General features: G+C 34.7%; 1 protein-coding gene across 1 annotated transcript in view; it reads left to right on the top strand.

Moving 5' to 3' along the window:
- Nucleotides 1-24,956, top strand: part of LOC136827761 (uncharacterized) — a 135,927-nt gene that overhangs the window by 706 nt on the left and 110,265 nt on the right.

Below are 24,956 nucleotides of genomic sequence, written 5' to 3'. Positions count from 1 at the left end.
GGTTGATTTTTTTTTTTAGTAAATAGGTTACTGTTATACTGTAATGTCACTGGGTTTCTTTTCCTATCTTGTATTCTCCATTAGTAATGTTGATGTTTTCTTTTAGTAACTGTTATCGTAGGAAATAGCTTAGAATCCTGACGTAGAATAAGATGAAGCTGCACAGGTAAATGACTGACTAGTACAGTTTTAGTGGATTTTTTTTTCTGCATTTGTAGGTCTATAGTCCTAATTGTGACATATGATGACGCATAAGCGATAAGGGTTTCATAAGAATAGTAGGCCTATGTAGATTGGACTAGAAAATCTTACAGTTTGAACTTTGTAATATAATTACATAAAACAAACTCAAAGGAAGATAGTATAAAAAAAAGTCGTTGATTGCTCTTGGTATGCTCTATTCAACCAGTATTAAGGAAACCTGGAATCAAGGGATATTTGTGGCTTGATGACAGCTAGGCCTAGGAAACAGAAAGGCTAAGTTGGCTGTTTTTTTTTTTTTTCTTCAGACGTTATCATGTTTCGAGAATCACGCCGATTAGTCCGTATGTGGTTGCTCTCATGTGTATGCAATCGAAATTATTCAAACTGAGTTTTACACCAGTTGCAAGTTTCATGTAGTATAAAATGTTCCATGAGGTCTCGTGCTTGTCAGTTGCGTTGGGTCTTAACCCATAATATATTTTCCGCTGCTGAATGAAAGCCTTTCCCTCAGCTAAGTACGTGTTCGTGTTACCAGCTGACGTGAGAAATAGCCGAGTATATATACTACATTCTCTCTCTGTCCAATATTTGGTATGCTCGACTCGCCGATAAGAGAGCCGTGTTCAATTCTAGACCGAGAAGTACCGATTTAAAGTGCGTTCCTCACTATTTCTGCCTCAGCTCCCCTGACTGGTTGTATATTCACCTGGGAGTCAGTCAACTGCGATGTGTTGAAACCAGGGTTGAGTATTGCGTGTGGCTAGCGAGTCAATCTTTAAAAGTCTGCGTGTATTATTTACACTGACGAATAATAATCGTTCTATTTGTAGATGTTTCTGCATTCCTCCTCCTCCTCCTCCTCCTCTCTCTCTCTCTCTCTCTCTCTCTCTCTCTCTCTCTCTGCATATATATATATGTGTATATATATACACATTTACACATGTATACATAGGCATACATATACTTGAATACATATATACATATGTAAGAGAAACAGGTGTGCATCTACGGCCACATGAGCAGTGCTTTGCTATACTTAGATCCTTTGTGAGCGAAAAAGGTCCATTGACTACCATGCTGAGCTCCCTTCCATTCCTTTCCCAAAGGTAAGCAGCTCCCTTTTAAGTGGCTGCCCGCCCATGTCATAACACTCATCATTCTCCAGTCACGTAAATGTACATTATCCACGCTTTTGCACAGCAGCGGGTTTTTTCTAGTACGCGTTAGTTTATGAAAGGTGATAAGAGTTACCAGTAATTCTGTATTTTTTCTGGAATGTTTTGAAGGTTAATTGGTTTTTGATTTGTGTGCCTGGTAGACTGGTATTGTAAAGTTTTTCTCATGATTTTATTTTAGGATAAATGCAAGTGGCACGTTGTCATCGTGCATGCCATTTCTTGTAGAGACAGCAGTTTACTAACTAGTCAGCCTGGCAACATTTACGTATAGTAATGATTATGAAAGAAAGTGCCTTTAAAAGGAAGAATATATATATTATTACCATATCCATTATAATTCCTCGTGTTGTTTGCTCTTTCATTTTGCGTCAGTTGGCTGCGTGTAGGATGGATAGAAAGTATAAGAGAAACCTCGCTTAAAAGGAGGTATATCCTATACAAATATTCATTATTCTTATATGTTTTTTTATTATCCATTTAGAATGGGGTACGAAATAGGAGAAATACAACTCAAAGGATATTTTGATTAATCACTATCATATCCTGAAATTATATATATTAGAAATATTGTCTTTTATTTCATACCATTGCATTGGAAGCTATTGTTTGCACATTCTTTGTACATTTCATTTAGGTAAAAATAAAAGAATATGAAGTCCAACACTGAGACTTTGTCTTGTTGGATAGATTTTGTCAACAAAATAGAGTAAATCTAATGGATTTTAACATTCGTAGAGCAAGTTACCTAGGTTTTATTTAATGTTCACACAATCTTTTTATAAGTGAGGTTTTGCCGTGTTTTCGCCGTTGTTCTCATACACGTTTCTGTATTTGTGTATATATATATATATATATATATATATATATATATATATATATATATATATATATATATATATATGCTCAGCATTAGTTTTGTATATTCGTATGTAAGAAAACCGGTTTTGTAATCGGATCGTTATATAGTGTCACTATACTCGGTTTTTACCGAGGCACATTTACCCTAATCGTAGGGGTGCCCTTTTAGCTCGGAAAAGTTTCCTGCTAGCTGATTGGTTGCAAATATTTTGTCGAATAGCAACATTGTTTTCAAATAATTACCAAGTAATGTGAATCAGAACTTATTTACTAACCTAATTTTCTCCCACAGATATGTTTTGTCAATAAATAATGTTAATGAATAAAGAGTTTATAAAGGATTGTGATGGTAAGTCTAAATTTAATAACAACACACGCCGAAGTCAACGACAGGAGCTTGCTTTCGGATGCACGCTGCATAATTTTTTACTTTTCACATATTTTTAACACCAATTGGGATAAACTACACTAAGCATAAGAAAAACATGTTATTATAAACTTTCTTTGAATACCAGAGTCTGCTAAAAACATGGAATTAATAAAACTCGCTATTAGAAAACTTCCGGGAGGTAAAAGGAACAGCCTGTGGCATTAGATAAAATTTAGATAAAATTACCTAGATAAGTAGGCCTAGTTATTCATATGGTGTCCACTTGACAGCAAATGTCGATGGAGCAAGAAAACTTTTCAGATACATATCATCTTTTATAGGCTTTAGTGCTGAAGCCTTTTGTTTTATATCATTATGATAAATATGATGATAAATATGAAGACGCTCTTTTTTTTTTTACATAATAATAATGTACTTCCCTTATTATGGCTTTATTTCTTGCACAGATTTCAAACTAGGCTAGCCCTATGTCTATGTGTCTTACACCATTTTTTTGACAATTGCAATAAAATTTGCTTAACTCTTTAAGGTAAGGGTAACAGTAAACAGTAGCTGATGCTTGATATAAGTTAAGCTAGGTGTATGTAGGCCTATGATGTAAGTCCGTATAGAAAGGATTTGCTAATTTTGTCGTAAAGGTATAGATTCTATTAATAGCACCATTTTCGGTTTGAGGATACTGTAGTGTTCCATAAATTGCATAAAAATCATAATTAAACGAATTCATAATTTCACCGAGTTACAACGCGATACCCCTCCCTCCTTCCATCCCGCCTCGGTATTTGACAGTAGGCGCATATAGAACTAATCCTTAAAATGTATATGTGTATAGTACATATTCTACTCAGTCACATATTCTTTTACTTCTCAAAATATCCGCGGAAACTCGTGTTAACCTTATTTGTGTCTCGAACAGAACGCAAAATAAGAAAAAGTCTTCTTATCTCGCATTGTCTGCTAACTTACATGAAAGAGTAAGTTGTTAATGTCTGCGAAATATATTTTTATTAGCGTGCACCTACAAAAGAAAGCACAGAAACTTTTTCATTGCAGGTATAGCCATTAAAGTAATCTAAATAACGTAACACTGATTTCAACATTTATTCAGGAAAATGCTGCAATGACAATCACCTGTGATAGTTTTTTCCGCCAGGCCGCCGCAGGCTGTTCCTTTACCTCTCTGGAAGTTTCCGATAATAGCGAGTGTTATTAATTCCATGTTTTTAGTAGACTCTGGTATTCAAAGAAAGTTTATAATAACATGTTTTTCTTATGCTTAGTGTGATTTATCCCGATTGGTGTTAAAATATGTGAAAAGTAAAAAAATTATGCAGCGTACATCCGAAAACAAGCTCCTGTCGTTGACTTCGGCGGGTGTTGTTATTAAATTTAGACTTACCATCTCAATCCTTTATAATCTCTTTATTCGTTAACATTATTTATTGACAAAACACATATCTGAGGAGAAATTTAGGTTAGTAAAATAAGTTTCGATTCACATTACTTGGTAATTATTTGAAAGCAATGATGCTATTCGGACAAAATATTTGCAACCAATCAGCTAGCAGGAAACTTTTCCGAGCTAAAAGGACACCCCTGCGATTAGGTGCAAATGTGCCTCGGTAAAAAAAACCGAGTTTAGTATATATAGGTCAGTTTTATTGAGTTAGGTATATAAAATGGAATTTCATCGTGTTTTTTTAGTTTTCTATAAAAGAAAGCTATTGTGCCTGCTTTGTCTGCCCGTCCGCCCTCAGATCTGAAAAACTACTGAGGTTAGAGGGCTGCAAATTGGTATGTTGATCATCCAATCATCAAACAACAAATTGCAGCCCTCTAGCCTCAGTAGTTTTTATTTTATTTAAGGTTAAAGTTAGCCATAATCGTGCATCTGGCAACGATATAGGACATGCCACCAGCGGGCCATGGTTAAAGATTCATGGGGGCGGCTCATATAGCATTATACCGAGACCACCGGAAGATAGATCTATTTTCCGTAGCCTTCATTATACGATGTACAGAAAACTCGATTGCACTGAAGAAACTTCGGCGCATTTTTTACTTTTTTTTTTTTAAGCTGACGGCAAATATACACAGCTGTCATCACTGGAGCTTCTATCTCGTTTCCGATTGGTCGATACAGTCTAGCGGGTAATGACCATCATGTGCTTTCGCCAATCACGATTAGCTTTCAGTGAAATCGGCTCGCGATATTTAACTCTATTAAAAAGGGTTTGCTATCAGGATTAGTAATCAATCAACTGATCCAGTGGGAAAAATAAAAAAATAAACAGACTAAAAAATGCCGGGCTCTTACACGAAGGGTAAAATATCTTTTGTAAATGAAAGTCTTAGACTATTGTTTGCCTTGTTTTTTCTCATAATCATCACTGTTATTATCCCATATGGTTACTGTTGAGGAGAGAATAATCATTAGAATGTCGATTGTAAACATATTTGCTTTCAGTTTCATCCTTACCATTGTCTTGTTCTGTTCTGTAAACCTGTACTTTGTTCATCACTGTTGCCCACATTACGCTCGAATGAACCCCATTTTGATGAACGAGTATTTGAGACGTACCGAGCAAACTGTAAAAATTTCGAAAGAATGGGCTGAAATGGAAACATTATCAGCAAAACCACTCTCCCAAATCCATGGAATTATTATACTGACGATTTTATGTCCACTTTTTGGGAGTTGTTCAGTTTCACTCCATCCCAGAGTTTCTTCAGCTCATAACCAATTCATCACCCGTCGTTAAAAATAATGAAATTCGTGACGGGTATTAAATGGTCCCCCTCCCTATCTATGGTGGTTATATTTCGCGTGATCTTACTGAATAAGTTAAAGGATTTGTTTGGATTACGTATGTAATCAGACGCGCTCAAATACTTACGCACACAATAGGAGTTTCAATTATCGACATTGACTAAGGACTAGATTATGTCGTTTTATAGATCATTCGCAAATCATTTTGCCCAGTCGTCATCACGTAATTTCATTTGATTTTAATTTTTAAGGGGAACGTTCGGCGGTTGGACTTACGCTGTTCTGCTGTTGGGCTTTGCTATTCGGGTGTGGAGCTTACGTTGTAGGTGGCCGGACTTCAGTCGTTAGGTGGTTAGGCTTCCTGTTTTTTGGTGGTTTATATATATATATATATATATATATATATATATATATATATATATATACTGTATATATATATATACATATATATATATACATATATATATATTTTTTTTTATAAATATTCTGCTGTTCGCCCTCTATGTATTTATTTGTAGGAATATCATTCTGACAAAAGGCGGGAGAAGGCGGTTGTATCAGCCAGGTGAGTGCTAGGCATTTCAAAAAATTAACGTCCGTTCGTAGCAGAACTCAGTAGCATTAGGGACCTAACCCCATAGAAAAGTTCCCACAAATAACCCTTATTGTAGGTGGTCTTAAGCTACTTTTCTCCTGTACTCTGTTCGGCGGATGTTTTGACAAAATTTCAGACCCCGAGGGCATAGAAATCCGACCCTGTGTGTTTGAACCAGCGAGGTCGGGAGAGAGAGACAATCACCCATCAGGAACGCATGTCGGCGCGTCCAGCTCTTCTCCCCTTGTCTTTCAGTCCTATGTTACTAAGTGAAGTGGCGAATTAATCCCAGAACTTCCGATCGTCCGTTGTATGTGCAACTACTTGTCGTCCACGGTAAGTCTGATTTTCGTTCAAAACTTTGTCGATCTACTAGTATCTTTTCCTGTATTTCTAGTTTCCTTTGTTTCATTCTTCGCCACCATCTCGATACCCCAAACAACAATTTGCTTTTACGAAGTCTAGATTAAGAATAATTTATATTGCTTAGCGACACTCAACTATTCCCATGAAGTAACTAGGAATTAGGGAAGGTTAACAAGTCATTTACAGCATTTAGACAGCCTTGTGTCTTGATCCCATTGTTCGGAAGAGCCCGTTGTGTTTTAAAACCATACTGAACGAAGAGAAAATTGACAGCGTCCGAAGTTGGGCGACTGTTAAAGTAAATTCCTTAGTTACTGCATATTCTTTGTGTCGAGGGTTCTCCTCGACTGGCGACCTTATTTCATTAATAAACATCTGTCTTTGAGGTTAATTTGTAGCATCAATTGACAGGTTACGTGTGTCCTTGGCACGCAGGGCCTTATTAATTACGTTAATCAAGTAATAAACTAATCAGCCAAGACCCCAAGCCCCATACGTAACAATATATATATATGTATATATATATATAAATATATATATATATATATATATATATATATATATATATATATATATATATATATATATATATATATATATATATATATATATATGTGTGTGTGTGTGTGTGTGTGTGTGTGCTTCTAATAAAACACTGAAAATGGCGATGTCGTTAAGGCAATATGACCAATGACGAAGGCAGTTTGATTTTGTTGTTAGAGCAGTGTAGAGTGATATTTGTAAATTTTAAAAGACATGACCTTTCTAGGGTGAAGAGCGTTAAGTGTCACATGCTGTGGTATTCATATGGTCACAGGAAAAGATACACGCGGTAGGTTTTTGGAAAGTCGATTCTCTCTCCCGTCTCTTCTCTTTCTCCTTTGCCATTATCTCTTGTGTTGTTTTCTTATTACCTTTACTCCCGAAAAAAACTCGTTTTCCTTATACAGAGGCCACCCCCGTAAAAAATTTATTTATTTTGGTACCATTTTATTGTGCGTAAGAAAGTAAAATGTTTTCATTGTCTCTGAAAGAGGTAAGAGAATTTAGCTTAGCCATCCAGGCGGCCTCGTATGGGGAGGGGTAGTGCCGTCAGTACACCTCACGTGGAGCACTGTAGGTCTTACTAAAGGGCATTTGAAGCGTCTCCTTGGCCCGTGGCTGCAATTGACTTTTAAACCTTTCACTTCACCGCCATTCCCGATTCTATTCTTTCTTGTTGTCAAACATCTCGGGCTTTTACTTCGAAGTACAACCGTGGGTTTTTTTCCATTTTCACTTTTACGTCTTTGTATTTCATTCCCTTTATTTTCTGGGTCTCTCCGTCTAGCTGCCCAACTACTCGAACTCCCTCTTTTCACTGTTTAGGCCGCTGAATGGCACAAAGTGCCCCAGTGCTTGAATTAACAGCCAAAATTTCGTAAATCGGTCAATTCCATCCATTCGGACTTCACATGAAATGTTGAATATCGTAAATTTTATTGTATGTCACTTCAAATAAAATTTGAATTGCTGAGAGCATAACCGCAGGCTGTCACACAAAGCGTTATTAGCGGATATAATGAAGATAATTGTGTTAACCTTTTGACGGAACTAATGCCTCACTCAAGGGACACCTGTGATGGTTTAATTAACAGAGAGAAAGATAAAAACCAGCCGGCGGAAGTTGATCTCGGCTGTTGGTTGGCATTCTTTGTCTTCGTGTCCTTTGTGAAGTCAGATAAAGACAGAAGTGATAGTGTCATCATGAAGAGGATTACTAAATTTTTTTTTGTTTAGTTATGTCTGTGGGTCTTATTTTTAGTACCCGGGTAGGCAATATATATTTTTAATATGCTTTCTCTCTCTCTCTCTCTCTCTCTCTCTCTCTCTCTCTCTCTCTCTCTCTCTCTCTCTCTCTCTCTATATATATATATATATATATATATATATATATTGAATTTGCGTTTACCCGCTCGAGTTCTTGAGTTGGTACGTATGTATAGATACTATTTATATATAGTTTCTAGGTACTAGGTAGAAGGACTCAAACTCAAAGAATAAAGCGTAGGAATCAGCGAAACAAATAGGCACGAAGGACTCCGCCTGGCAGAACGCCTGCTGCTGGTGATGTATGCGTCATCTTAATTTCGATAAACGCAAGTTACTTTTAACGGTGATCTGTAGGTTATCAGAAAAGGTTATTAAAGTATGATTATATTAAAGTAGAGTTATCATGTCTTTTCACTGAAAGTCAAGTTCATTCCAAATCAAAGTATTTAAAAATGAGAATTAAGAAACAAAATAGAATCTGCCGTTCTACGCTCTCCCGCTAATTTTTTTTACGTCTTGCTAAGCTTGTTTTATTCTTCTGCACCATTTAGTATGGCATTTTGGTACTCTATTATTACAGGTGTATTTTACTGTCGTGATCCTTTAAATACCTTTCTCTCACTCACTAAGAGTAATCAGTCCACACTGAATCAGCATCATCTATTGCGAATAATAGAACAACGAATCTGACCGTTTTTGCACATATGCAAATGATAACACAATAACTTTATTGAGTCGTAAATGATATCGGGTACTCTTTTATGTAGTTGTCAGACTTAGGTTTGTCAAATGCTTCTAAATGTGATATCAAGATGGGCTACTTGAAAATAATTGAAAAGAGACCAAAGAGTAAAAAAATTTGAAATAACTGAAAAAGAAGTGCAAAGAATTGAAACATAAAAACAGGTCCTAGAAACTGAATGCAAAATCTGCTTTTTATACTGTGAACTAAAACGAAAAGCTTTAAGCAAGTCTAATGGCTAAGAAATTGATTGCATATCCAGGTCAGGAGGTTTCTGTTGCGTAAAAGCGAACTTGAACTGTGGTTCTTATTAATATTTAAAATAATCCATGCACAACTCTTTGGTACTGAGATTTGGACGTCGGGTAGCCTTGTGTGGGGGATTGGTGATGAAACAATAATGAATAAGAGGTAAAGAAGTTTTAATTCTTTTTGATGAATTAGAGATGGTTGTAAAGTTAGGTAGTGGTTACTTCAGTTGTTTTCCGAAAGTTGAAGTTGAAATTTACATTCTGATAAAGTAACAGCGAATATGGTGACCGTATCTGCTTATTTTGTACTTAGTTTGTTTAAGACTAGAGTTTGATTTAATAGCAGTGAATATAACACCAGGAGACGTTGGCTGTTATTTTTTTAAGAGGGGTGAAGGCCGAATGGCTTTTTGACGAAGTAACAATGAATATAAAAATATGATATAGTGGTTTTTGTTGTTCTGAATAGGTTTGAATACTGAATATAACTTTTATAAGGTAAGTTCAGTGGTTCATTTCACTGCTGAACCCAGTGCTTCCATTGAACTATTAATAATACAGGTAACGAAATGTACGCTTTTGTTAGCACAGTTTATGATTGCCTTGTACCGTCTATGCTCTCATATAATCTAGTTTGCAATCCTCATTTTTCAAAAGCTTTATGAGGCAACATTGCGCCAACTGAATTTATACCAAGTTCTCAGAAGTGTTTTGAGTAAAGTCATACACTCACTAATTACGGGCAGTAGACTGCAAGATTATCCCTTTTTATTAAAAGGCTGTTTTTATGAAGTTAGATCATACAATCAAATACGTAGGTAGCAAGTATTGAAGGTCTGTGAAAGTCGCGTGTTAGCCCTTTAGGAATAAAGGCTATAGTGGAATAATTGTATTCAGGAGTTGGTTGTTGAAGATATTTAATGAAATAGGTATTCATAAATAGTAAGTATGGCTTGACCTGTTGTATAATTGTCTATTTGCGGTTAAATCATGTCCAGTTAAAGATATGAAACATTTATCATAGAAGTTGTGCGCACAGTTTTGAATCATCAGAGACCGTATTGAAAGATAACTACTTTACTTTATTTTATTTAATTTTTTTTGCTTGGAAAGTTGCACTCTAAATGTGCAAAACAAAACCATACGGATCGAAAGCTATATTTAAAACTATTAAGCTTTGGGTATTAGTCGGTTTGCAAATGCAGTTTCATAATTCTGTGCATGTGCCTAAGTCATGGAATAGTTTCCTCATCTTATTTAAGAAATTTATTTCATTTCGGCAAATAATACTTAGAAAATAAATGGTAATTGGAGCTGCTCAGTTTGTTGTAAATTACGTTTGAAAAGTAACTCTTGGGACATTTCTTTTGTATTACAAACAAGTGATAAAAATATTAACTCACGGGAAAATTAACTCTGATAAAGTTGATTTAACTCTAGGGACATTTTTTTGTATTAAAAACACGTGATGAAAATATTAACTCACCGTAAAATTAACTTTGATCAAGTTGATTTTAGAAATTGCTTTATCGAGACCTGTGTTGGGGGTGAGCAGGAAGCATCACCCAGAGAGGTAGAAAGGAGGAAGGGCAGAAGACACGGTAATTGACGACAAGGCTGTAGTGGTTATAAGGCGGATCCCTGATATCTAGGCAGTCCCTAAATGCGCATAAGAATGCCTCTGTAGTCACGATATGATAAATTTTTATCACAATAACACTGTAATTTGATCGGTTGTTAGTATCGTTTATTGTAGCATTATTAAAAACATCCTGATGATATTGTCGCAATTTTATTTCCTCATAAAAACATGCTTATTAGATACCAGACGTTTTGGTGATACGATTCCTTTTCTTATGCTCATATATGAATAAAACTGTTCAAGGAACATCGTTCTAGGGGAGATATTTTATACCCATATAGTATACCAGCAAATCAGTCTCACGAAAAGGTAGTTTTATTTAAAACTCGAGACGTCAGTTACTTCCGCATTAATACTTTTAATTGCTGAATTATAATGAAATGCCTTGACTCGCAATTTCGTATCGCCTTCCTCAAGACAGACAGGTCATAGGCTACACTTTTGAAGGTCATGCAACGATCAAGTTTTTTTATAAACTTGGTATCGTTCATGTAACTGATTTATTGACTTACATCTTCGTTTCCATTAAAAAACTGAATGAAAAAAGCAATTACTAAATCTTATATATGTTTATTGAAGACATTTCAGGCTTATGATTACCCTTGCTTGTTTAATTTGAAGAACAGCTGGCCCGTCATGCATTAAATATATGTATATTTTAAGAAGGAATGCTCAGTTTAATGCTAGGGGCTAAGTATTTCAGCGATTTAGAGTTAAAACCGCACCTACCCCATTCCAGTTAAGAGAGAGAGAGAGAGCATTTCAGCCACGTATCGTACCTGTACTAGATCATTCAGTAGCGTGCCTGTCAGCTACTGACCCTACGCATAAGCATAGAGTTTCCACTGAAATATCGTCAAGATTTCTGCATTTATGTGCGTGCTTCTGTTATAAATCACCTCCGCCAGTAGCGAAGGGCGATAAAGAAGGGACGTATGGGGGAAAAAAGGGTCGTGGGAATTTCGTCAGATGTTGTAGAGAGACAGAAACAGAGACTGGGCCTTAGTTTAATATTCATGACCAAATATTTGTGTATATGTAAGGCACGTGGATGCATAAATGTAGATACGTAGATTTTTAGAGGTGGCTCGTGTATATTTATGCCTCATTATTTCTGCGTATAAAGTAGGTATGTAGATAGAGTTATTGCTCTTAGCTTGATATCTCTGGCTCTTAAGTAAATGTACTCTGAATTCAGCTAATGGAATTTCTCTCAGCGTTTTTGTCGGGTATTAAAATGACGAAGAATGTGACAGTTGCGTTTTATGTCAGAATTTTCAAATAAACAGCTGGTCACAAATATATACTGGAAGAGGGAAAACTATAAACAAATTACAGTTTATTATTTTTGGCTATTGTGAGAAAATATGCACTATGTATTGCAAACTATCATTTTACAACGTCTGCCGGTCCTTTCTTCCATTTTATGTTTTACGTCTTCCAGAGGATGTCGTGCAATTGGTACTTAAAAGTTCAAGCGAAGATACAATGTATTTCTACCCTAATACTATTCTCCTTGCATTTTAATACTTTTTTTTATCTATTTATTAATTTATTAATTTATATTTTCTCTTTAATAAGTGATATCTCTTATTTCTGCATTTCCCTACCTCCTCTTACTTCTTCCTAATGAACACTATTCTTTGTATTTTTAAGTCAATTTGTGGGCTTGTTCCATATGAATAGGCTCATCTCCGAACAATAATAATAATAATAATAATAATAATAATAATAATAATAATAATAATAATATATAAATTCTTGTAGGTCGTTTTCCATCTGTATAGTTTTTTTTTTGTTCTAGCCAAGTGAATCACATTACTGCTACTAATGTTTCAAGATATGTGTTGTTCATAGTAACTAGTTCATATGAAATGGAAAATATCGTCTGGGTGCATTATCAGTACATTCGAACATGTTAATATGTGCTTATTTATTATATTCACCATAATTTATGGCTTATAAATTATGCGTGCGCGTATACCATACACACGTGTATATATATATATTATATATATATATATATATATATATATATATATATATATATATATAAATATATATATATATATATATATATATATATATATACACACATATATATATATATATATATATATATATATATATATATATATATATATATATATATATATATATATATATATATATATATATATATATATATATATATATATATATATATATGATATATGAAAATGGACATGTCATGTTCTTGTCAAGGTTCCCATACATTGGCCATGTTTCGACACCTTTGACATGCACAGAAATTATAGTAATAGAAGGGCAACAGCGGCGCGTGCAGGCCACTTTTATTACGAGGTAACTATTTCCTTTGCCTAATGTCGAAGGGCTTAATAATTTTGTTAGTTTTAAAGTCAAGGAAAGGAACATTTTCTTTTGATGTTCAATATTAGATTGAAATTGCATTTTTCATTGTTTTTAAAATCAAGGAAAATGGGAATATGTCTGGTGTAAAAAGTCACAAAAGGAACTAATTCATTTGCATGAAATAAAATTTGAGACATTTCCTTCGTCAAAAGTTGAAGTAAGGAAGTGCATGACGATTCTAGTTACAAAAAAGAATAGCTTTCATTATGTAATTTTATAGAAAGATTACACTTTCTTTATCTGAATTCATCATATATTGAGAAAAATTATACAATAAGAACGATTTTTTTTTTTTTTTGCTGCCTAAATCTATCTAAATCAATTTCATATATAGTGTCTAAACTTGAAATGGTGAGTTTGTTCCTTTCGTATCAGTAGTAAACAGAAAATTTTCTAATTTTAAAGAAAGGAAGTTTTCCATTGTTGTCCAAGGTTTTGAAATTATTTTCTCTTTGAAAGTGATAAAATCAGTTTTTCTTAAACACTGGAGAAATAATAATTGTTCATGTTTAACATAGGAAATAAAAATCTGTCGTAAAATGAAAGACATTGAAAACAATTTATGTTTTCCAAAGCTCTTAAAGAGTGTACAGTACATTCCTTTGAAATCTAAAATCAAAGGAAATAGATTCTCCTTATTTTATAGAATTACAGAAATTTATTGTCTCCTTTGGCTTTCAGTAGCACGGAATTAATACCCTGTTTTAAAAATAACGTGAAAAGTGCTTTTAACACTTGCAGTTGGCGTGATTTTCTAGTTTTTTAAGAAAGAAGCTTTTCCATTGTTGTAAAATGTTTTTGAATTACTTTCTTTTTGAAAGTGATATTGACATTTTTTCTTAAACCTTGTAGAAAAAAAATTTCGCATAAAACGAAAGAAATTTAAAGCTCAAAAGAATATACAAAACAATCCTTAGACATCTTAAGTCAGAGCAGAGACTGAGTCTCTTTGTTGTATAAAATCATATTAATATATAACTTCCTTGAGTTTTATAAATAAAACGCGAAAAGTGCTTTCAACACTTGGAATTGACGTGACATCAAATAATATGATTTCAAGTTAAAGATACACGTAGCGTTTGCCCAGCTGAATGTGCATGTTTACGGCTGTTATGAGCTTAATAGCGTGAGTCGTGATAAGTAAAAATGTATTTGTCTCTAATGAGTTTTCGTCGGTGTCAGTGTTTGGTTTGGAGGGAACGCTTTTGCTGTTTCCTTTTTTTTTTTTTTTTTTGGTCCAGTGTGATTAGAGCTGGATTGCGTGTGCGTTCGTATAGATTCTGAAAATGGTTTTATTTGCCCACAGTTTTACACGTACTCGTGGCGCTAACCACGAATTAGCTCGTATACACAGTTTTATGTTTGCTATGAAACACTGATTAAACCCCAGTCCGGTAAGGGACGTGAACGAACGAAATGATTCTCTCTCTCTCTCTCTCTCTCTCTCTCTCTCTCTCTCTCTCTCTCTCTCTCACACACACACACACACACACACACACACACACATTTTAAGAGTCTGACGTTTTACTGCCTAGCTAGGCCACAGCAAGAAAAAGGGTAAGAAGACAATGGAATATTACCTTTGCATGGCTCCCCAGCTGTCAGCCCTTGGACCTTAAAAACTGCCGAGGTTAGAGGGCTGCGAATTGGTATGCTGATCATCCACCCTTCAGTCATCAAATATACCAAATTGCAGCCCTCTAGCCTCAGTAGTATGATTCTATTTAAGTTAAAGTTAGCCATAATCGCGCGTCTAGCACCGCTATAGGTACCAACAACACAGGCCACCACCGTACCGAGGCTTAGTTTCATGGGCCCCGGCTGAAAGTTTCATACAGAAGTATACGCTGTACAGAAAATTCGGCTGCGCCGAAGAAACTTCGCCACATTTTTTACTTGTTTTCTAACGTTTACAGATTTTTTTTACAGTTTTTTTTTTATATTCTTGGCTGCTACGGTCTCAGTTTATTTTTATTCAAATGATATTTTTCACAATGATTTACATTCAGTGTTTATATATTTTGCAATAATTTCAAGATTACTTGCGTCTCGTCTTAAATTTTTTATTGTGGCGCTGAATATTTCACGTAGTCTGTTGCCCTTGGCGTGTCTCGTAGATTCCTTGTTAACCGTTGCTTCTTTCGTTTTGAGATTCAGGTGGTTATTACCGCGCATATTTATGTTGATTATTCAACTCAGTATTGCAACAGCGCACAGTATTTGTAGCAAATTGTAGATGATGATTTGATAAGATCTTCCAAAGCTATATTCTATGTTAAACGGATCTTTTTCGTTTCGTTGTTATTATTATTATTATTATTATTATTATTATTATTATTATTATTCTTATTATTATTATTATTATTATGGGGACCTTCATGCGGAACAAACTTGAAGGTCTCCCAACTTGTAAAGCAAAATTCAGCAACCATAAAGACCATCTGCAAAAAGAAAAAAAAAAGAAAAAGAAAAAGGGAAAGACTGGGTGAAAGAAGTAACAGATAACTTAATAAAACATTTATTCATTTCCTTATCATACTAAGTCTTTTATGGAATTTTAAATTCAAGTAGATTTACAACATATAAAGGCATTACTTAAGGTTCATTGCATCGTTCCTTCGGTCCCTAGCTGCAACCCCTTTCGTACCTATTACTGTACCTCCATTCATATTCTCCTTCTTCCATCTTGCTGTCCAACCTCTCTTAACATTTGTTTCATAGCAAGTGCAAGGTTTTCCTCCTGTTACACCTTTCAAACCTTTCTACTTTCAGTTTCCGTTTCAGCGCTGAATGACCTCATAGGTCCCAGTTCTTGGCCTTTGGCTTAAATTCTTTATTCCATTACATTCCTCCCAGCAGCAGTAGTAATAAGCTCGCTGACAAGTAACTGACAGACACACTCAGATCGATGTCAGTGTTTTGTTTGGCAATAATGATTTAATTTATAGCCAACATAAGATGGGCGGTTCCTCGAAAGACTTAATTAGCTATTGTTTTATAATATGGAGAGAAACACTTATTATCGACTAGAAACGCCTTGACCTTACATAAAGCAGTTTTATGTGCATACCAGATTCAAACCTGGTCGTCTAGGGGTTATGATGATATCCTTACTAAGAAGAGAACAGGTTACTTTGTGCTTAGTAAACGGAAAATCCAGTGAGATTCGGCGAAGTGTTGAATTTAACTTTTCGCGATAATTCACCCAAGCAGTGAGTCTGGTGTCTGGTAGCTAGATACCCGATTGCAGTCTGTCATAACCAAGGTTTACGAGGGCATTTGGTTAGCGCTATCAAATTTTTGGCCTACTCTTAGATGCTAGAATATAATTCATTATTCAACTTACAATTCTGAATACTATAACGAAAGGAGGCAAATTCTAAGTATTTAGTGTAAAGCAGATTGGCAAAATCCATTGATATGTAAACTTAGCAAATGTATAAAACAACAAAATTTGTTTTACGGCGCAATAAAAATAGGAACTTCTTTATAGGTAAAGAAAAGAATTATAATTAAATCCCCTGAAAACAAGAAAAGATTTAAAGAGAATGCTCAAAACAATCCACGAATATGAGAACAAATTGTGGAGTAAGTTTAGTAACAATTAAAGCACGTGTATCACTACCACAGAAAAGAAAAAATGCTGAAAAGCAATAATCAGATCCTTTGGATATCAAAATGCATTTCAGGAAAATAAATCCATTAATATCACATCCGTTTGATGAAATGCCTATGAGAACAATTAAACAAAGCTATCACCACTAGTTGTCACCACTGCCTCTAAAAAAAAGTAATGTTTTGGAAATCAAATGCATTTCAAGACAACGCTCAAAACAACATTAAAGTAAGAGTGAAATAAGCAAGTCTTCCCTTGTCACGTGTGACTCAGCCCGACTGCCCGTGAGTCAACAGCTCCTGGAATTTAGACGGTCAGAGTTGGCCAGGTTATTCCAGGAGGGTGCGTGGGAACAGGGCCTGCTGTGAGGATTTAGCTGAAGCTTGAGGGCAGGGAGTGGTTGGGTGAGGGGGGGGGGAAAGGGAGGGGGTTGCATAATGCTTCTAAGCCAAGGTCACTTTAACCTAGAGAGGAACAAGTCTTTGTTGCGATCAAAGAATCTATATTCTTGAGAATAAGAATTCGGGAATCAGAGGTTTGGAATGTTTTTTTTTTTTGAATACGTTAATTAAAAAAATTTTTTTTTTTTTGATTGCTGAGAAGTCAGGCTTTTAATTTTGGTGTCAAATGACTTTCAGAAAAGACGTGTTCGCTGAAGTTTCCTCTAAAAAGACTTTTAGAAACAGATATTTACTTATGAAGCTTACTCAAAATTTATGAATTAATGCACATTAATTAAACACATTATTAACATTTAACCAAGAATTTAACAATTAATAAGTTGTCCTTTTGAATTTGTTGTCAGTTGACTTTTGGGAACGACGAGTTTGCTGAAGTTCTATTCTACCCTTTAACTTGTGTAACAAGGACTGTTGAAAACAAACATTTTATTATGAAACTTTTCAAGTAACGAGCTGTGCTTTTAATTTTGTTGTCAAATAAGTTTTAGGGTAGTCCAGTTTGCTGAAGTTTCCACCCGTTAATTTGTGCTGAAAGGGCTTTTAAGAAAAAAATATTTAGTCATGAAGCCTTACTTTAACTTTATGAATATTTAGTTTATGAGTTTGACTGATATCTTCAGAGAGATTTGTCTTTAAACAGTTGGTTTAATATGAAACTTGTTTCCAGTATTGAAAAACGTTTCTTTGCCAATTTAGGACGGTAAGGAAGGCTGAATTAACCTTTTAAAGACGCTATTAGAAGTAGTTGAATTCACGAAAAATGCTTTTAAATGGCCCAGTAAGGATTGAACCTTAAATCTTTAAGATCTTGCTGAAAGAAAACCAGATTTATTGCCGCTTTCAAACTGGTTTCAGAGAACTAAAAATAACTTTTGCCAAACGTAATTTCTGAAAAAGCTTCCAAGTATTGGCTTGTGAGAAAACTCTTGGGTCAGATTGATTATCGAAGTTTGTTACTTTACTCTGAAGAAATCTTATAAAAAATGCAAGGACGTGACGGAAAGTAATAGAGGTGAAAGAGAAAGGAGAACTTGAGAAGCTCCTGTAACGTAGAACTTGAGTTCATGCTCTTAGGTGACGAATGGAGCGAAAAGATATATGTATTAAAGTTTAGCGGAAAGAAACGGTCATAAAACTTCAGTAACTTTCAGTTTCCGAGCCGATTTTTTCTTTTAAGGCAGTTGGATACGGAGTATTAAATAGCGTTTTTCCCCATATTCTACCTCGTAGGGGGTTAGTGCCGTTAGTACACCTCACGTGGTGCACTGTAGGCATTACTTAAGGGTCTTTGCTGCGTCCCTTAGGCCTTGGTTGCACCCTCTTTCATTCCTTTTACTGTACCTTCGTTCATATTCTCTTTCTTCCATCTGACTTTCCACCCTCTCTAACAATTGTTTCATAGTGCAACTTCGAGGTTTTCAAACCTCCTTACGGTCAATTTTCCTTTCAGCGCTGAATGACCTCATAGGTTCCAGCGCTTAGCCTTTGGCCTAAATTCCATGTTCTGTTCTACTCTATTCTCCATATTTAGTTTCCGAGTCGTTTATCGCATGTGACGAAATAGAGGAGACAATTAGATATTTTTGGGGTAATCGTGTCATGTAATGTCAACATGTAAATACTTGACGCACTGCGCCTTGGTGTTATTTTGGCGTCATTATGTGTTTTGTGGGATGACTAGGCCTTGACAGTTATTTCCTAAGGCTATCTTCACGAATTATACAGGTCTTTTTTATATTTTTAGATGAGGTTGTTCTTCACAAATTATATAATTTTTTTCTCTGCATGAAGTACGCAGTTTTCTGTATCTGTAGATGAAACTTAGTCCTCAGTAATATGTGCTGTGAGTAGAAAGTCTCTCTCTCTCTCTCTCTCTCTCTCTCTCTCTCTCTCTCTCTCTCTCAGTCTTATAAATTTTTTTCTCTGCATGAAGTACCCATGTAGTTGAAAGTCCACAGTAATACGTAGTTTGGTATATCTGTAGTCCACAGTAATATGTGATGTGATTAGAAAGGCTTCTCTCTCTCTCTCTCTCTCTCTCTCTCTCTCTCTCTCTCTCTCTCTCTCTCTCAATCTTATAGATTTTTTTCTCTGCATGAAGGACACAGTTTGGTATATATGTAGATGAAACTTAGTCCACAGTAAAATGTGATGTGACTAGAAGTTTCTCTCTCTCTCTCTCTCTCTCTCTCTCTCTCTCTCTCTCTCTCTCTGCAGGAAGTACGTAGTTTTGTATATTTGTAGATGAACCTTAGTCCACGGTAATATATGATGTGATTAGAAAGGTCTCTCTCTCTCTCTCTCTCTCTCTCTCTCTCTCTCTCTCTCTCTCTCTCTCAAAAGGTATTCAAGTGCAGAACTGTTAGCTTAACAAGGTCGCGGTGAAGAAATCTATAGTCGAGACATTCAAGTATGTACATTACTCCTCAGTTCTAATACCAACACGCATTCTTGCTTATTCTTCTTCCTTTCTTTCTTTCTTTCAAGGTAGAAGAGTACAATAGCTAATAAATGTCTAGATGTCTGTGACAGACTCTTTTATAAAGTTTAATTGGCCTCTTTCTGTAGCTTTTTCGAACCTAATTTATAATGGATGACTTTCTTTGTGAGTTTTTATTATATACTTTTTTTACTTGCTAATCGTCTGTCCGTAAGGCACGAGATAGCATTTGTGTTCATGTGTTTGTCGTTTTTTGTTCATATATGCCCTTGGACATAGCTTGGAATGATAAGAATGTGTGCCATAATGATTTAGTAAATACTTACAAAGAAGTTTTTTTTATTTGGGTTAGGGCTTTTTGTCTTAGAGAATTATGAGATGTCTGTGACGTTCTGTTTGTTCCACCATCCATCATTTACATTTGTTGCCCCGAAGACTTTGTGAAGGTTTTGCTCAGTGACTCGATTTTGCATGTAACGTTAAAATTCCTTTCAAGTCTTCTTGTAAACTCAAGCAGTGTCCTCGGAAGTGGATTGGTTTTCGTCTTATGACACGTTGCGTTTAATATGGAAATAGAAAGTTGTGTTTTTCGTTAGGTGTACACTAAATATACTTATATATATATATATATATATATATATATATATATATATATATATATATATATATAGATATATAAATCTATATATGCATATATATATATTATATATTTATTTTTACATTTATATATACCTATACATGTATATATATATATATATATATATATATATATATATTTATATATATATATATATATATATATATATATATATATATATATATATATATATATGTATATATATATATATATATATTTAGTTGTATTCTTCTCAATCACAGATAAAAATATTTTGCACTCCACAATGAAGATGAAGGAGAAACCAGAGGAAAAGAAATAGAGTTCTTAATTTGTCCCAACAGTTTTAGCCCTCCAGGAGGCAAGAAGCTGTTGAGAAATAGAACTCTATTTCCTTTCCTCTGATTTCTCCTTCATCTTCGTGTGGAAGTCATCATAATATATATATATATATATATATATATATATATATATATATATATATATATATATATATATAGTTTGTATGATCTTAATACTCCGTTTACCTAACAGGGGGTGGGTATTAGGAAAAACTAGGTCACTCCCACTTCAGGTCAGTGGGTTCATAACTAACTGCTAGTCATTGCTGACTTAGACACTGCCAGTGTCTTTGGACAGCTGTGCATCTTGTCCAAGGAAGAGGAGGTTTAAGCAGCAGGTTGGAAGAAATTCCCTATAAATTGCGTTTGCACCTCTTCCACGTGGGCCAACTGCAAAATCACTTTATTGGGTAAGGATACCCTAACATAATGGTACTGTCATCGTTCTGCATAATAAGGAAGTTACCAAATTATCGATGAATCGGTTGCCTAATATAGGTTCCAGCATTTGGCCTTTGCCCTAAATTCTATATTCCAGTTCAATATGGCTATATCTGTATATTGTCATATTGCATTGAGTCGGATTTCGGATTCTCTCTCTCTCTCTCTCTCTCTCTCTCTCTCTCTCTCTCTCTCTCTCTCTCTCTCTCTCTCTCTCTCTCTCTCTCTCATATATATATATATATATAATATATACATATAATATGTAATATATATATATATATATATATATATATATATATATATATATATATATATATATATATATATAAATGAATACATATGATATATATATATACAGTATATATATAATGTATGTATACTAATATATATATAGAAGCACGTTTATATATACCTATTTACATACAGTATGTGTGTATTATTTATAAATATATGAAAATATCTTTAATGTTATACTTTATTCGTATTGCTGTGAAATTTCTGTCGGAAACATACCTAGAAATGATACACAGTTTAGTTTATTTCAACCGGGTTTTTACATTCCGAAGGCTTATCGTCAGACGGGAAATAGTGCATTTGTTATCAGTTTCCGTGTAGGTAATTCTAGTTTACTTCCTATAGTAGGAACTTCCGGTTACATCTCGCCGCTTCTAAAGTATGAATCAGACTTCTCAGTAGGTAGTTTTTCCCATATATTAATAATGTATACGATATGAAAGTCATCCTGATGCTCTTATCTAACCCAGCTTGGTGTTAGAACAAGTGAAAGAAAAATGTTAATTAAACATTTTTGGAAGCTCTATGGACGTTACTGTTAAAAGACGGAAGGTTTTAAAATTTCACGAACCTAAAACGAATGATTTTGAAAAAAAAATAGAACTTTGAATATTCCTTTTGTAGTCTTCAGCCTTAGCAGTAGTCCTAAAAATCCTCCCACCTGGCGTGACTGACGGGAGTGTAATTTGGATGCTCTTGCACACCTGGTTACAGATTTCCAGGTAACCTGATGAGTCAAGCCGGTTGCAACGATGTTTAACTTTTTTTTTTATATATGATTTTCAAATTTAGGGAACTGTAACCTTTCGTGTGAGTCAGAATTTCCTGAGTGGTTGTAGCCGGACTGTCTGTAATATTCTGCCCTTTCCGTAATTCACATGAGTCATTTATGACATAATTCTATAGAGAACTTAACTACTCTAAAGGTTTATGAATCTTTAATGGGAAGTTTGTTTACTGTTGGGCGGTTACTGTGACAATGAACATATAATGACATTATACACGGTTGGATTATTAGTGTACGACAGGAAGTGATGACGCCCTTGACAATTATGACGCTTAAAAGAATATTTTTTGGTAATATGATTTTAATTGTGCATGGTAAAGGAGCCTTAACAAATATCCTGTGAAGTGGTTTCGCGTTCAGACGTAAATCCGGGGAACATGTAAGATTTGAAGCCAGCAGACATTTCACGCGCTCAGGCAATGTTGCCAGGGAATTTTCAAGCTTAAAGCTGGCGAACAGCTCAGAAACGAAGCCAGCAGACATTCTAGACGAGAAGCTAGCGGACATTTCAGACGTTCAGACACGTAGCCAGAGTATTTCAGGGGTACAGACGTAAAGTCTTGGAACATTTCAGACATTCGGACTGGAAGACAGAAAATAGATAATGATAATAAATGTACATGGTAACTGAAAATGCACTGACAAGCGATTTGAGGACTAGATACGTTGCAATCGACCACTAACGACGGTCCATAGAACAAACCATATATCTTGTATTAAACAGCCAAGCTTTTAGAGTGGTTAGAATCCATAACGGGTCTGTGGGCGTAGGGTGTGTAACTATCGATTTTATAGTATTATGTGCCTAATTCACTCTCTTTGTGTATCTATCCGTTTAGATTAGCTATAAACGGTTAATGTGGTCAGTGTAGGCTAAGCATGTACCATAGATACGCACTAATATATATATATATATATATATATATATATATATATATATATATATATATATATATATATATATATATATATATATATATTGTGTGTATGTGTGCGTGTGTGTGTGTGTGTGTGTGTGTGTGTGTGTTCTCGCGCATGAGTGCGCTCGTGCTTGTAGATTATGTAAACTAACACAAAATCATGAAAAACCAGTATTAAGTGGCCATCATTTAGAGACACAAAGGGAATGCAGCTGCTAATTTTTTGCACTGCAAGAATTTATTCCAGGACTTAAGCGAAGGGTGTTTAGGAAATGCGGTGCTTTATGTTCCCATTTTGTGCATGAGTTCGGAGAATGTCATTATTTTATTCTCGAAATAAAAAAAAAAGTTAGAATGAGAATGTTTTTTTAAATATGCGGTAAACGGGAAAAAGTTGTTCATTGAAGTTTGTTTTTTGGGAATGATCGAGTTGTCGTTTCAGGTTTTCGGAGACATATATCTGGTCATTAGAGCTGTAACAAAAATTATATCTTGCGGCTTTTCAAAATATGTATCTTACAGTTGTCATAAAATCTGTCGACAAAATATCTTTCTTATATCTTGTAGTAATAGCTGTGGACAAAAATATATCTTATTGTAAGAACTGCAGATTTTTCAGTTTTTCTTGAAATACGGTTCGCTTTATCACTTGCATTTCTTCGCCTATATATATAGGCATATGTATGTGTGTATATATCTATATGTAGTTTTTATCACACCGTGATTTATATACAATTAAGAAACTACAAATGTCGTTTAATATCCAGTTCACGCTACTTCGGGAATATCCCAGAAAGGGAATTATCACCGAAGGGGAATTTTCAAATGATAAATGGATCGGTACTGAAGTGTACCGATCCATTTACCACTTAAAAATTCCCCTTCGGTGATAATTCCCCGTCGGGGATATTCCGTGGTAGCGTGAACTGATATTAAACGACATTTGTAGCTTCATGATTTTGTATATATATATATATATATATATATATATATATATATATATATATATATATATATATATATATATATATATATATATATATATATACATATACATATATATATATATATATACATATATATATATATATATATATATATATATATATATATATATATATATATATATATATATATATATATCTTACAGTTGTCATAAGCTCTGTAGACAAAATATATTTCTTATGTCTTGTCGTAAGAGCTGTAAAACAAAAATATATCGTGCCTTAAGATATGTTGATGTTTCAATGTCCCTTAAAATACGGTTTGTTTTATCACTTGATTGGATTCCTAGATCTTTATTTTGACCCTGTTAACGGTCAAACTAAATTCCTCTTGTGTGTTGTAAATCCCTTAACGGTTGCTGTTGGGATGAGGTTGCTAGCCCAGACCTATACAGATGGGACCCGTAGGTGGGTAGTGCGTCAGTGCACTTCACGTGGTGCACTGTAGGCGTTACTTAAGGCTCTTTGCATTGTACCCTCGCTCCTTAGCTGCAGCCTCTTTCATTCCTTTAACTGTACCTCCGTTCGCATTCTCTATCTTCTGTCTGACTTTCCACCATCTCTAACAATTGTTACACTTTTCAGACCTTCTTACTGTCAATTTCTGTTTCAGCGCTGAATGACCTCATAGGTCCCATCGCTTGGCCTTTGGCCTAAATTCTGTGCTCTGATCTGTGCAGAGAAGTATAACATATGTGTTTGCGTATATTTGCCATAGTTCTAGTCCCATTTTCCCCGGCGCGTGCGGTGCCTTGTACAACCTTGACATAGGATTAGGAGACACGACAGATTTCCAGTAGCTGATGCTCTTA

Source organism: Macrobrachium rosenbergii, chromosome 42 (assembly GCF_040412425.1).
Source record: "Macrobrachium rosenbergii isolate ZJJX-2024 chromosome 42, ASM4041242v1, whole genome shotgun sequence".
Classification (NCBI taxonomy): Eukaryota; Metazoa; Arthropoda; class Malacostraca; order Decapoda; family Palaemonidae; genus Macrobrachium; species Macrobrachium rosenbergii.
The sequence above is the reverse complement of the archived record's forward strand: the minus strand, read 5'-3'. Positions and strand labels throughout refer to the sequence as shown.